At 45.7% G+C, this 15,671-nt stretch overlaps 2 pseudogenes; both read left to right on the top strand.

Annotated features, from left to right (window-relative positions):
* The first annotated feature begins 9,791 nt into the window (after positions 1-9,791).
* On the top strand, positions 9,792-15,411 carry LOC147002706 (nucleolar RNA helicase 2 pseudogene; annotated as a pseudogene).
* On the top strand, positions 10,691-11,939 carry LOC110304056 (transcriptional adapter 2-beta pseudogene; annotated as a pseudogene).
* Positions 15,412-15,671: the final 260 nt, after the last annotated feature.

Genomic DNA, 15,671 nt, shown 5'->3' with positions numbered 1-15,671 from the left:
CCGAGGGTAATGATCGCATTGACAGAGCTCTAATAGGAGAAGCTTTAGTTTCAGATCCTGTTGCTCTGGCCCAACGTGATCATGAAAGGTTTCATCTCTCTAGCCATACCCTAAGGCTCCGACATAAGATCACTAAGGAGCAAGCAAGAATGATTGTAAAACAATGTCCTAAATGTATTACATTATCTCCAGTGCCACATCTAGGAGTCAATCCTAGAGGCCTTATGCCTAATCATATTTGGCAAATGGATGTAACCCATTATGCAGAATTTGGAAAACTAAAATATATACATGTTTGCATTGATACCTGTTCAGGATTTCTCTTTGCTTCTCTGCATACAGGGGAGGCTTCAAAAAACGTAATTGATCATTGCCTACAAGCCTTTAATGCCATGGGGTTGCCTAAACTTATTAAGACAGATAACGGGCTATCTTATTCTAGTAAAAACTTTATTGCATTCTGTAAAGAATTCGGTATCAAACATAAGACTGGAATTCCTTACAACCCCATGGGACAAGGAATAGTTGAACGTGCTCATAGCACCTTAAAGAACTGGCTTTTTAAAACAAAAGAGGGGCATCTATATCCCCCAAGGTCACCAAAGGCTCATCTTGCCTTCACCTTATTTGTCCTAAACTTTTTGCAAACTGACATTAAAGGTCAGTCTGCAGCGGATTGCCATTGGCATCCAGTTACTTCTAATTCTTATGCATTGGTAAAATGGAAGGACCCCCTGACTAATGAATGGAAGGGTCTGGATCCAGTTCTAATCTGGGGAAGAGGCTCGGTTTGTGTTTTTTCACGAGATGAAGATGGAGCACGATGGCTACCAGAGAGATTAATTCGTCAGGTAAACACAGATTCTGTCTCTTCTCGTAAGTATCTTTCTAAAGACTAAAATTCCTCTTGTGCTTAGAATTCAGCTGGGAATGGAAGCTCCCAGAAACGCTGTTTTCCTCTGAGCCAAATCCCCTACAGGAGGCCGGAGACTAGCTTTAGCTTTACAATTTGCATCTGAATAAGTACCTGGATTTCTCCAAAAAGAAAATTTGCATTGCTACTCTCTCATTGTCTAGATTTCTTTCTTTTTTCAAGTAGATCAATCTACATTCTCCGGCCGGACCTGCAGGCGTGCCTTCCCCTACCCCAAGAGCAAACAGATACTGCTATCTCCCTTCCAAGGACATTCCAGCACGTGGCTTTCAGTCTGAGATGGAACTTAGATTTACCAAGAGAGCTAGGGAAGTAGAAATTTCATATATTTACAGAGATTAGTTTTTATTTTGATAGACGGGCTTAGCCCCTTAGCTGGCCTCTGGCTTTTCACCCTTGCTGTTACTGCAAGGTGTTCTTAGTTCCTCAGGCTAGGGAATAACAGGGATGAGGAGGAAAGACTTCCAGCTCCTATTTTAGCCACAATTCGTGGCGTTACTAATGACATAATTCTTGTCTAGGCCTTGCTAAATCTGAGGTTGACAAGTCTCCACTAGAGACCACGCAGGACTCAGACCTGCGCGTACTGATTCGTGATCATATGAATACAGTATGGCTACCGCTTGGTGCAGGAGATTACTGCGGGGGAAGGTCCAGTTTGACCGTTTCTGAGTTCCCTGTGCGACACACCTGATTTGAAGGAGGTTGGTATCTGATTCCAGCTAAAAAACAAAAATACCTAAGGCTCTGCCTCCCCTCCCCAAAAGATACCAAGAGCCACAGATGTGGGTCCTGACAACACCCACGGGAGGAATCGGGTCAATGTCCACCCAAGCCAAGGTTAAAGGCCCACTCTTCTACGGATGAGAAAATCATTTGATCACCTCAGTTAAGCGTTGCCTATTTAAACTTAATTAATAGGGGGGAGAGAGGTTGGAGACCGTACTGTCAAAAGGGCAAGCCCTTCACTGCCTCCCACCCAAATAAAAAAGCCAATTGGCCTTGTACTAAGGAGCCAGCCAGTCTTGCCCCTTCTCCCTGTTTCCCCACCTGTCATCCAAAATTGCGGAGGAATATCAGCTCAGTGTTATTCTAAATTTGTTCTGTCAAACTTAGCCAGGGTTCCAACGCCCTACTTAAAATGCAACCAGGTAGTTACCTATTCAGCACTAATTAGCAATATAAAGTAAGAGCCTACAGCTCAGCACTATTCTGTTAGTGCTTTAAAGACAGTCTTAGCCAGATACAGTTTATCATCAGAAAAGATAGGGAATCCCACGAAAACAGGTTTTTTCTTTAGCCCTAAGAACTCAGGCAGAACTATTTAGCATAGATAATTTTTCTGCCTCAGGCCAGCCTTTTCTTTTTTTATTTTTTTGTTAACTAATGGGAGGAGATGTGGTCTCCCTTCCCCCACCTGCTTGAACCTGCTTGCTCAAGGGTGGAGTTTCCTGCTCATTCGTTCTGCTGCGCCCACTGCTGGACCCTGTCCGCTTTGCTGCTTGGAGGCACACACGTGTTCGTCCTGCTACTGGATCCCAAGTTACTTGGTGGGAAATTGGGTTCCCTCCCCCTTCCTTTATAACTGAATGTTGGAATTAAAAAGGGGGCTTTGAACATGAAATCGTCTTGGCCCCATTCTTTCTTCCGCCCCGTCTAGATTCCTCTCTTTTCAGCTCGAACTGCCATTCTCGGTTGAACCGTTTGTGTTGTGGACTGTGGGCAGGCCGCAACAGCCATAGTGGTCGAGATGGAGGTTATGCTTGGGCTCAGCAACACGGGCTTCCACTCACCAAGGCTGACCTGGCTATAGCTGCTGCTGAATGTCAGATTTGCCAATAGCAGAAACTAACACTGAGCCCCAGATATGGCACCATTCCTTGAGGTGACCAGCCAGCAACCTGGTGGCAGGTTGACTACATTGGACCACTTCCTTCATGGAAAGAGCAGCGTTTTGTTGTTAACTGGAGTAGATACTTATTCTGGTTATGGATTTGTCTTTCCTGTATGTAATGCCTCTGTTAAAACCACCATCCATGGACTGACAGAATGCCTTATCTATCGTCATGGTATTCCACACAGTATTGCTTCTGACCAAAGAACTCATTTCACAGCCAGAGAAGTGCGACAGTGGGCCCACGGCCATGGAATTCACTGGTCTTACCACGGTCCCCATCATCCTGAAGCAGCTGGTCTGATAGAAAGATGGAATGGTCTTTTAAAGACGCAGTTACAGCGCCAATTATGTGGTAACAGCATGGAAGGCTGGGGCAGAATTCTTCAGAAGGCAGTATATGCTTTGAATCAGCCTTTGATATATGATACAGTTTCACCCATAGCCAGGATCCATGGGTCCAGGAATCAAGGGGATGGGAAAGGGAATAGTTCTACTCACTATCACTCCTAGTGACTCTCTAGGAAAATTTTTGCTTCCTGTCCCTATAACTCTAGGTTCTGCTGGCCTAGAAGTTTTGGCTCCAGAGGGGGAAGTGCTCCTACCTGGAGCTACAACAAACATTCTATTGAACTGGAAGCTCAGACTTCCCCCTGGTCATTTTGGGCTTCTAATGCCCTTAAACCAACAGGCTAAAAAAGGAATAACAGTGTTAGGAGGGGTGATAGATACAGATTACCACAGGGAAACTGGATTGCCTCTCCACAATGGAGGTAAACAGGATTATGTCTGGAGTGTAGGAGATCCCTTAGGGCATCTCTTAGGACTACCATGTGCTGTGATTAAAGTAAATGGGAAACTACAACAGCCTAATCCAAGTGGGATGGCAAAGGACACAGATCCATCAGGAATGAAGGTATGGGTCAATCCTCCAGGAAAAGTTCCAAGACCTGCTGAGGTGCTTGCCGAAGGTGAAGGAAATACAGAATGGCTAGTAGAGGAAGGTAGTTATAAATACCAATTAAGGCCACGTAATGTTGCAGAAATGAGGATTATAAAGTAACATGAATGCTCCTGTCTTAGTTTGCTAACGAATACATTTGTCTTTCTTCCAATTTCTTTAACATCAATTTGTATTTAAATTGAGACACTAAAAGGATGTTCTCAAGGGACATTGCCCCATTGTAAATTTACAAATGTGTTTGCGATTATACAAGGGATAGTTATATCATGTTAGGCATATTCACAGCCTTGTTACTGTTTCAGGTGAACATGAGATATTATTTGTGTCAAGTTGACAAGGGGTGGATTGTAGTGGCTATTCCTGGTTGTCAACTTGACTATATTTGGAATGAACTGCAATCCAGAATTGGAAGGTTCACCAGTGAAGTGACCCTAATCTGGAGGCTGGAAGATAGAAATTTCTGATCTGGATCTTGGTATGGAGATCTTGAGGCATAGTGGCTATGGATTCCAGAAGATTAAGACAGGGAGATCTCCGAGTTCAAGGTCATCTGGGGTTAAGGGTGTGGTGGAACACACCTTTAATCTGGGCTACACCTTCTGTTGGAGACAATATAAGGATATTGGAAGAAGGGAGTCTTGCTCTCGCTCCTTTGCCTGCTTGCCCTGTGAGTCTGAGTAACTGCTAGATCCTTGGACTTCCATTCACAGCTACTACTGAACCATTGTTGGGAATTGGACTGCAGATTGTAAGTCATCAATAAATTCCTTTATTATATAGAGACTATCCAGAGAGACTATCTAGAGAGCCCTGACTAATACAGGGGCCAAGGGCTTCATTTCCTTCTGTTGTCTCCTGAATGAGAGTCTCAGGTAGAGCGAAGCCCTCCAGTATACTTCTGTGGTCACCCCTTGTATGAGCATTGGCAAACTCACAGGAGTAGTGCCCTTTGCCATTTGGGCAATAACCTGGTTGCAAACTGTTTGCAAACTGAGAGGAACCGTAGAACAGGCAGAGGAAAAAAATGAAGGGTTATTTTTAAGGGTTCTTTTTACAGCCTCTAGCTCTAAAGAGTCCCATTCTTGAATCTTCCCCAGATTGAAATGGTAAGGCCCTCCCACCTGAGGGAATAGTGTTTCAAGGCAGGCCTCATGTAGAGAGTCAAGGACAGATTTTGTCCCCAGGATATGAGTTTATCATACACTGAAGTACAGATAGAGAGATTTCCTGCCATACTGGGACCAAGAGAATGGCACCTTTGATAAACCAGGAAGGGTTTTCACTGGGAATCCACTCATGTGTCACCTGATGAGTACTAATTGCAAAAACAATTTTTCTCTGATCTCTGAGCAAAAGCCGAGGACTTAAACCCAGGAGACATTAAGGGAAAAAGAGCCCCACACAAAACCCATTCACACTAAAGAGATAAGGGCACATCTAAATCCACAAAATAGCCTACCATGGACAAACTGAAATTTACCATGCATAAAAGTCAGACAGAGAAAAATATAGATTCTCTTTGAAATATCAATGTTACCAGGCTTACATTCTAGGAATATCATACACTTGTTATAACTGATTGAAATAACATTCATGTCACATTAACCTTATTTTAGAGTATGAGAATCCTCCTTAATGCAGTCAACAATATCATGGTAATAGAATCTGTCCAGAGACAGTGTGCAGTGTCAGCTATGTAAAAGAGCACTGGGGGACACAATGGGAGGAATAATTGATTCAGGGGATGGTAGGAGGCAGCAGACTGCAGGATGAAGGGACCCAGAGACCTCATTTGTTGTGCCCTCCATCAAGCCACTGAGTTGAACCTGTGCTCCTTAGTGTGTACATTGCTCCTCAAAAATGATTGCTTCACCTCCCTTCGAAGCTGCAGGACATAAATCCATGAGCTCTGTGTGGAAATCTGTTCTTTTAACATGACAGCCAGGGTATGTCGAGTATTTGTGTTCATATTAAAACATAGAGGACAAAGTGACCAGCTCAGCCCTAAACGTGTGTCCCCTCCCTGTCATCCCCGATACTCTCACTGATCTCCCAAGTGCTGGGAGACAGCATTTCAGTGAGAGGCTCCTCCCCTAATCTTCAGTCTGTAACCCAGTTCTTCTTCCTGAAGTTTCTCTATGTAATCCTCTATGGGAACTCAACCTGGACCCATGTTAAGAGAATTTATGGAATGCACAGTAACAAGCATTATGCTCATGCCCTAAGTACAGTGGAAGGCTTGACCCTGGGTACTTTCCATGTGTACACAAGGAGGCCCTATCATTTCTGCCCTTGCTAGAAACCTGGAGATGCCTCATGCCTAGAGAGGGTAACCTGCAGGACAAGTCTGGGCAGCTTAGCCGGGGCCTTCCAGCTTTTCCAACATCTCAGGTTCCCAGTAATATGTGAAGACTCACTTCCGAATTCCTCCAGGGTGTTTCCAGAGAGCAGAGGGACCCCAGTAGATTTAATAAAGTCTACGGCTCGCTTAAACAGGATCATCTGGGTGTTGGGGGTTGAGGAGAAGCAAGGCACAGCTGCAGAATGGGACTCCCAAGCAAAGGAAAGAACCCATGACCACCAACGTGCAGATGAGCAAGCTCAGCATAGTGCAGTGCAGGCTGGGTGCTTTGGGAGGCAGCAGTCTGGCAAAGTTTCTGTGACTGCCAGAAAAAGGGGCATTGAGCTCAGAGACCTGAATCCAAAAACATCCTGCTATGGGAGGCAGAACAACAAATTTCGTGACTTTGGAGACCAGGTTCATGGTCACATGCTAGGTTTTGTTTGTTTGTTTGTTTGTTTGTTTTATTCAATATGAGAGGGAGGGATGGAGGTATGAGAGAGAGAGAGGGGAGGGAGAGAAAGAATGAGTGAGTGAATGAATGAATGAATGAATGAATTTTTGGTGTGAAACATCTGATGAGCCTGAGGTCTCATCCTATGTCAGTGCTTTCTCTTCCTTCAGGGGTACTGCCTTCTCTCCTTATGGGAAGCACTTTTTCAAAGTTGCAGGAGAAGCCTCAGAGGCTGTTGAACGCCTTTCCACCTCTCTTCTCCCAAGGTCAGGAACATCCCACCTTGATGGCTAACTGTTCTCTGCAGGTAGAAGCCTATAGTGGAACTCATGATGGGGCGCCTGTCTCATCAGAGGTGACAGATCCTCACCAGGTCCCTCTATGGAGGAAGACCCTCTTTGAAGGCAGAAGCCAATTGAACAAACCCTACATTCCTATCATTCCTTGAGATACTCTCCTCCTTCTTTATATAGGCACAGCAGACCTAGAACACCACCAGTATCACCTCCCCCACCATTTCCTCCTGAGGTGCTCACTGTCTCAGGGCCTGATGTCAGCCTCTGTCACAAGGAAAGCTGGGCTTTCATGACCCATGCACGGGATGGGGAGAACAGCAGTTCTGGATACCTGGTGAGGGCCCAGCTAGACAGAATTGTAAGTTCATTAATTACTATCAAGCCACCAGGATCAATTTCATAATCATAGGACCCACATCCTCCAGGGCTTCCTTGCACCTGGCTGTATCTTCACCCTGCTCTACTGTCCTTTCTTTCTTTAGTCCTCTGAGGTCACTGTGACTGTCCTAGATCTGTGTTTTGATATGGCCTCCCAGAGAGCAGCATGTGGGAGCTGTCCCATTCAGCCATGCTTGTCCTCCCTTGGATAGCCATATCACATTCTCAGAGGCTGTGCATCAAGCAAAACTTTGGACGCTAGAAAGGTCTCACTTACAGCTGTTATTCCTGGTGGCAGAAGAGTACACCCATGCCAGCATTCTTTCACTAGACCTTCCAGCAGGTTTTTTAGAGGCTGAGGACAAAGGCTTGGTGTTTTGCCTGCATGCCTTGACTTAGGTATGATGACACCTAACATGGAAGTCACCGTCTGTCTAGGCGCTTACTGAAGTTTCAGTATTTGCTATACTTAATTTCAGTTATATTAAAAATAAATTGGAGACAGGAATGTGTCCAGACTCCCTTTTCAGCTTTTTAGACAGCCTTCTGGAAAAGGACAGAGGACTCCTAGTTCTGTTTCCTCAGGCCACCTTCATATTCTTTCCCAAGAGCATTCTTTGTGCAGTTTATCCAGTACAGGACTTGTATCATGGGCCAGGTCAACTGCAGCCTCAATACTTCCTGCCTCTTGAATGTTCAACTATGGAGGCCAATAGGCTGGGGTCTGCACACAGATATGGAGACATTATGATTTAACTCTGGAAGGAATCCAAATTTGACTGATTCCCTACCCACTTCCCTCAAATCCAGAGGTTATAGGTCTCCATGCTGTCTCCTTAAGGTGCTGGGGCCAGAGGAAGCTGGCAGTTGCTCTGAACATCTTAGAAAAGATTGCATTAGGATGTGGGTCACCCTGCTGTGTACAATGTCTGAAATGTATTTCTCCTGCCCACCTGAAACTTTGTTCCCTTAGGCCACAGGACCTGCTTCCCATCTGCCCCTGTCCTTGTGCCTGGTGGCTGTGGATGGTCACTGGGCTCTCCACATTTTGTATAAAAATGGTTAGAAATGTCATGAGGAAGTCCTGTGGTGGAGGTGCACCCCTTTAATTGCAGCACTTGGGAGACAGACAGGTAGATCTCTGAGTTCCTGGCTAACCTGGTTCACTGAGGGAGTTCCAGTACAGTCAGGCCTACACAGAGAAACCCTATCTTGAGACCACCCTGTCCCCAAGTGAGAAATGCCATGTGGAGATAAAGGCAGCCTATCTGAGTACCTCATCTCAGGCAGTAGGGTAGTTAGTTAATATAAGTTAAACTACAGCTTGTGACAGTTAGGACTTGCCCATCCCCCCAAAGTTCCGCCCACCAACCCCCTTTCTCCAAGGTGGCAGGTCTATCAGCCTCCCTTTCTTCTTCATGCTCTGCCCTGGGACATCCACTGCCTATTGAGGACCAGTGTACAAAATACAAGTCTGTCATAGATGTGACAGACACTAGGACCGAAAGAAATGTGTGGCACAAAAGGGGCAAAGACATATGAATAGTGGAAGACACTAGTGTTGAGAGTGGGTTTTATGACTTTTCTCCCGTCGTGAGAAAATATTGAAGAAAAGCAACCTAAAGGGTGGTTTCTCTTGGCTCGGAGGTGATGATGATGATGATGATGATATAGTGGTGGGAAGAGCAGGGCGTTAGCAGAAAGAGCAATGGATTTCATTGTGACCATGGTCAGGAATCCCAGACTGCTGACGTTTGGGAATCTCGTTGCTTTCTCAGTTTGATGCAGCTGGAAATGCAGCCTGAGGAAAGGTTCCAGAAAACACTGAGTGTGAGCAATTGACTAATTTTGACAAAATCTCTCTAAAACACACACAGACACAGGCCTGTTTCTTTCCATCTAAGCACCTGTCACGGTACTCAATAAGGTTAATTTCTGGGAAGGCAAGGTGCCCATAAAGTGAAGCACTTATGTTCAGAAAGATCATTTCACATCAAGACAAATGTTGGCTAAAAAGTGGAGTTGGGAGGTCACAGAGCTGGGAAACTGCATGAGGTGGTTTGCACATGCTTGGCACATAGAGTGGCACTTTTGGAGTACATGTGTGACTGTATGGGTGTGCTTGGAGACTCTCCTTCCTTCCTTCCTGGAAGGCAGTTTTCTGTTTGCCTTTGGAACATGATGTAGAACGCTCAGCAACTCAGGGCCATGCTTATCTAGAGGCTGCCATGCTTCCCACCATAACAATTTGGATTGAAACTCACAACCATTGAGCCAGCCACAATAAAATACTGTACATGACAAGGCAGCAAAATATTCCCTGGGTCATGGTGTCTCTTCACAGCAATAGAAACTCTCACTGTGACAGTTCAGGGGAAGTAAGAGTCATTGCATGCCAGGGGAAGGGACTGTTGAAGATGCAGGCTAGATCACAAGTTGAAGGCTGCTCTGTCGCTTGCTCTCCTTTGCAAGCATTTGAGGAAACCAGTAGGCCTGCCTCTAAATTGGGATCAGACTGGGCAGAGGAAGCATGGAGATGCTGCCTAAACTAAGCGAGAAGAAAACTAGAAAAGAGAAGCCAAAATCTAAGACCAAAGAAGAGCCAGGAGGAATGGAAGAGGATGCTTCCTCCAAAGAGAAAACAGTTAAAAAGAAAAAGCCTTCTGAAGATGGCATGGAGACCTGAAATCCAAGAAGGCCAAGAAGCAGGTGAAGGTGCCTCAAGATGACACTGCTTCTAAAAGCAAATCCTCCAAGAAGAAAAAGGAGCCCCTTGAGAAGGAAGCAGCCACTGCTAAAAACCATAGAGATAAAAAATGAACAGCCTTCTGAAGAAGAGGCTAAGCCCAAGAAGATGAAGAAAATGAAGGAAGCAAATGGAGACAGAGAGAAAAGCCCCAAGCTAAAGAATGGACTGTCCAATTACAAGCCGAACTCCAACTCCAGTGAAGCTCTTGGTAAAGGAAGCCCTTGTTCCTGTGAAGGCTTGATGCCTCAGTGTAGAGGAATGCTAGGCCAGTGAGGTGGGAGTGGGTAGGTGGGTGGGGGAGCACCCCCATAGAAGCAGAGTAAGGATGGATAGCATGGGGGATTTGCAGAGGGGAAACTGTGAGAGAGCATAACATTTGAAATGTAAAGAACTAAGATATCCAATTAAAAAAATAAAATAAAATAGGAAGAAAGAAAATAGTAGTGATAAGGGGGCGTGGGTGAGATGAGGCAGGAAGACAGCTGCAGTGGCCTTGCTGAACCAGAGAGCACATGGCTGCAGAGGTAGGACACAGCCTGCAGGGCTGGCTCCAGAGGCACCTCTACAGGGGCTGCCTTGGTGGTGGCCTGCAAATGCGCAGGCACTGAGAGCCCAGCGAGCCCAGCAGATGGCACTAGTTTGAGAACCTTGGTAAGGCCACTGAGGGCGAGCAGGGGTAGATGTCAGAGCTGGGTAAGAAGTACTGCATGTACTGCTTGGCCAAGGTGAACCCGCTGCGCTTCTGCTGCACAGAGTGCCAGGACATCAAGCTGTGCTCTGAGTGCTTCTAGCCCAGCACACAGATCAGCTACCACCACCGCTACCAGGGCTGCCATCTGCTGGACGGTGGATGATTCACACTCCGGGGTTTGAGGCCAAGGGCAGCTGGACACCATGGAGCAGTTCAGCTTTAGTAACTGGGCATGGCTGCGCATGTTGGTGCTTCATGGACTGCCCAGGAAATGTTGGAGCACTCTGCTAGCATGTATACACATGGGAACTTAGGCAAAGTCTGCATCCCTGGCACCATCCCCAACTGGGTGACAGATCACACCAGCCCCCAGTGGGGGTCCTCTCTAGCCTAGTCTTACCACACCTTTGCCCAGATTGGAAATCTCTGTGGCTGAGCCCTGGGAGATGACTATGAGATCCAGTATGACCAAGATGCTGAGATGCTCTGCAGTGGGCAATATGTGAACTCAGAGGAGGAGGAGAAGAAGTAGGAGGAGGAGGAGGAAGAGGGAGGGAGGGAGGGAGGGAGGGAGACCGAGCTCAAGAGTGCCCATGTAGACATGCTGTGTGGAATCTGAATGAGGCAGGGCTGGATGATATTGCCCGAGTATAACGTGGTACCAGCCTTCCAGGGCATGGACAAGAAAGTAATGAAGAAAGACATTGAAGAGAAAGATCATCAAGGAGGAAAAAGTTCTGCAGCTGAACTATGGCCACTCTACCAGTTCATGTTCTGCAAAGAATTTGATGATTTATTGGAAAACATGCACAAGGAGAAGATGCTTCGCACCATGATCTGAGAGCTGCAGCGGTACCCATGCAATGGGATTAAGAAGATGGAGGAGTCAGCCGAATATGAGGCTGACAGAAACAAATGGAAGAGGAGGAAGGAGAACAAAAACCTGGCCAGCTCCAGAACGGGGAAGGAGGATGGCAAAGACAGCGAGTTTGCAGCCATTGAGATCCTTCCTGGGTTAGAGCTGCTGTCAGATTGCAAAAAGGTTCTCTGTAGTTCCTTGAATTTGAGTCCTGCGTGCTATTTGACTGTGAAGACTATGATAATTAAAAATCACTTCCAGAAGCGATGAGAGATCCCCTCTAAAAGTCGCCTTCCCAGTTATCTGGACAAGGTCCTAAAAAAAAAGGATTTAAAATTTCCTCACAGAAAGTGGGTGGATATCCAGGGATGTTTCCTGAGGCCAGATGATGTTAAAGTAGCTTGTGATCCAAATGATTGTGGGTCTCCCCCAACACTGTTTCTCTTTTAAACAAATTGAATTATTTTTCAAGGCTTAGATTTTTTTCATGACCCTCTGGAAAAAGCAATAGTAGCAGTCTTAAATTGGACTCATGGGGGAGATGGGCATGTGTCTTTATATCATAGTCTATATCTTCCTTTCAGAAGACAGCTTGCCTTTGTGTTCCTCTGAAGACTGCCTGCCACCTTGGATAAGTCCCCTTTATTTCATGAGCCTTTCTCTGTGTGGGTTTAGAAGCTGTTATGCTGTGGGAGCCAGGAGCCCTGTGTAACTGCCATCAACTTATCCCTGGTGAAACAAGCTTTACTCAGGAGGGCTACTGATGACACCCTTTTGCTGAGGCCACTGCTGCCTCCTCCCCCCAGCTGACACCCCAAGTCCAACCCAGGCACACCACACTTTACCAGGAGGCAGAGGGTGTGCACAGAACCCTCTGCTGTGGAGGCCAGAAACAACCACCAGGCCTGCTCTCAACTGAGCCACTTAAGATGAGCCCCTCATTTGCACACAGTGACCACATGAGCTTCCACTTACCTGAAAACAGTCATTTCAAGCCCTCAATAATGTTTGCTTCATCTTAGCCTGGCCCCAGCCTGGGCTGCATGGACAGGCTCTCCTGGCTCATTCCTGTCCCTTGTGATTGGGAAAGCAGTTAATGGGAGGGAAACGGGGTCAGATGGGTCCTGCCTTTCGCTTCTGGGAACACTTATAGTACACCAGACTTCGAAGATGCTTTTGAGTTCAAAGTAGAGGGTGCAGTGGTGAGATGGGGCAGTAGGTACTCAGGACTTCCACCAGGATTGCAGATCTCCTTTCACTAAATATAAGACATGCTAGCTAGCCTGGCTCAGCGAGTTACTTACGGTATGGCAGGGGGCCTAGAAGCCATCCTGTCTATGCCTTGGAGCCTGTCTGCTGCTTTTGTTTGTGATCTTGCAACAAACTCAGAAATGGCTCCTTTCCAGACCCACTGAAAAGTTTGTTTCTGGGGCCTCCTTCAAGGATTCATAGGATCCCTTCCTTCTAAACTTGAGGAAGGCCTTTGTTTTCCATATGCTCAGGGCTCTCATCCTAGACCCTGCTTTAGAGTCTTGGAGTGACCACGGAACCTGTCACCTGTCCTTGAGGTACAAGAGCCTGTTTACCTCATAAAATGTTTGGTCTGAGAAGTAACAGTGAAGTCATTTTGAAGAAAACAGTTCATTGCCAAGGACGACACAAAAACATACCTTTGAATTTTACATGCTCTGTCCACTAGGGTAAGTTTTTCAGCATTAAGTAAATCATTTCAATTATACTGTATATGGCTTTAGTTGTAAAGTGCATTGTGGGCTAGCAGGGGAGTTCCCTGTGAGCAGGCCCAGATTTCTCTTGACACAGAAGATGCTGAGCAATGCAGTCAAAGGACCAGCTCCACACAGCCCCCTGCAGTTGAATAGTGGACAGTAGCTGGTGTGACTGAACAGCAATGGGATTGTTGGTGCCCAGTGCCTAGGTGAGCCAGTGGATCTCAAAGTAGGGTTCCCCAGGCACTGTCAGAAGTACAGTCATACCTCAGGTAATCTCTCAAGGCAGAGATCTGGGGGCTTCATTAACAGGGACTAGCAGGGTGATTTTCAAACCATTCCCATGACTGGCAGGCAAGCTCAAGTTTGAGAACCACTGGTTTTGTCCTGGTGTCTCCAGTACCAGAGTCCCAGCTTGGTGAGTTTTGAAGTTTCAGGTTATCTTCTACAAAAAGACAGACAGACCTACATTAGCTTGAGAAGCAGAGGATTCTGTCAACATGTGCCAGGGGCTGGTGGACAAAAAGCTGTGCTTAAGCAGGCATAAGGTATGTGTGCATCTTTCAATGATATAAATTTATTTGAGTGTGATTTCTTTAAAATACAATAATGAATGTATAACCATGTCCAAGTCTTAATATTGTTACAAGGGAAAAGTAATATTAGGATTGTTTGCTTTCATGTCTGCCCCAGCTGCTTCTGGCATGTTACTCTCTGTTAGCTCAGACGTTGACATGTTTCTATTGAATTCTCTTGATACATTAGCTGCTAAAAGCCAATGGAGCCAAGTCTTTTCAAAGTTAAACAAACTGTCTTTGGGTCAGAACAGTCAGCTAAGTATTCAACAGTTGGAAATAATGCTCTCTGGAAGGCCAACAATCCAAGAATATATTAAAAACCTGAAACCCCCTATCATTTTATTATACTTTTGCATTAAATAGTTGAGACCAACAAAAAAAAGTTGTAGTGAGACAGAAAAGTAAATACCCATGGAGCAGAAGGAAGGAGATTTTTCTAATTTTCCCATATCTGAAGAGAATGTCAAGCTTCTCAGAGCTCCCAGGGTGAACTTCGTCTTTCTTACACAAGCCAAGATTTTCCACCATGTAGACAGAGGGAAAGACTTAATTGCTCAATCATGGTCAGGACCCAGAAAGGCCTTCTCCTTTGCTATCCCTTTGACTGAGAAACTTCTATGTGGGCTACAAGAGAAGAAGAGAGGCCAAGCCTTCCGGTACTAGTCCAGCACCTACAAGAGAATTAGCAAAACAAGTGAGGAAAGACTTCAGGGACTTAAACAAAATGCTATCACTAGCTTGTTTTTATGGTGGAAGTCCCTACAGAGGTCAAATTGAATGAAGGCAGAGTAGGATCGATATCCTGTTTGGGACCCCAGGTCCGTAATAAAGAAAACTTGCAGAATGGCAAGCTAGACCTTACCAAACTTAAAACATGTTTTCCTGCATAAAGAGGACCAGATGTTGGATACGGGTTTTGCTGATCAGGTGGAAGAAATTTTATGTGTGGCATACAAGAAAGATTCTGAAGACAACCCCCAAACATTACTTTTCTCTGCAACTTGCCCTATTTGGGGTATTTATTGTTCTAAAACTCCATGAGATCTACATACGAACAGGTTGACCTGATTGGTATAAAGACTCAGAAATCACCTATAACTGTGAAGCACCTGAGGATTCAGTGTCACTGGACAGAGAGCACAGCAGGGATTGGGACGTGATCCTAGTGTACAGTGGTCATCAGCGCACACAGCCATATTCTCCGGAAACAAGAAAGATGCCCAGGAGCTGGTGCAGAATACATGCATGAAGCAGAATGCCTGGTCCTGATGGAAACATTCGGCAGAAGCAAAGGGAAGTCACACTGGAAAGATTTCCAAAATGGCAATTTTGGAGTTTTGGTGGCAACCAATGTTGCTCCCCTGGGTTAGACATCCCTGAGTTTGACTTGGTTGTTCAGAGCTGTCCACTAAAGGACGTGGGGTCTTCCATTCATGATTCAGGGTGAACAGACAGAGATGGAAGGATAGAAGTATGCACCTGCTTTTACCAGCACAAAGAAGAGTACCAGTTAGCTCAAGTGATGAAGGTAATGCTAATATTGTAGAAAGTAGCACAAGGTTTGAAAGTTATGTCTAATTGAGTGGTAGGAAGAGTGATGAATCAGACAAACATTTGACAGAAGAAGATATGCCTCACTCTCATGAGTAGAAAGGGGGAAAAAGGCTACATAAGAGAGAGCACTGCAGAGAAAGAAAAGAAGACAAGGAAGCTGTTTTACTGGGAGAGATTTACAGAGGTCAAAAGAAGCAGGAAGGGGTGAAGTTATTCCATGGTAAGCCTCAGAGGCGAAAAACACTCTAGGCC

Source organism: Mus caroli, unplaced genomic scaffold (genome assembly GCF_978045245.1).
Source record: "Mus caroli unplaced genomic scaffold, Mus_caroli_1 scaffold_9, whole genome shotgun sequence".
NCBI classification, from domain to species: Eukaryota; Metazoa; Chordata; class Mammalia; order Rodentia; family Muridae; genus Mus; species Mus caroli.
This window is presented reverse-complemented; position numbering and strand designations above follow the sequence as displayed.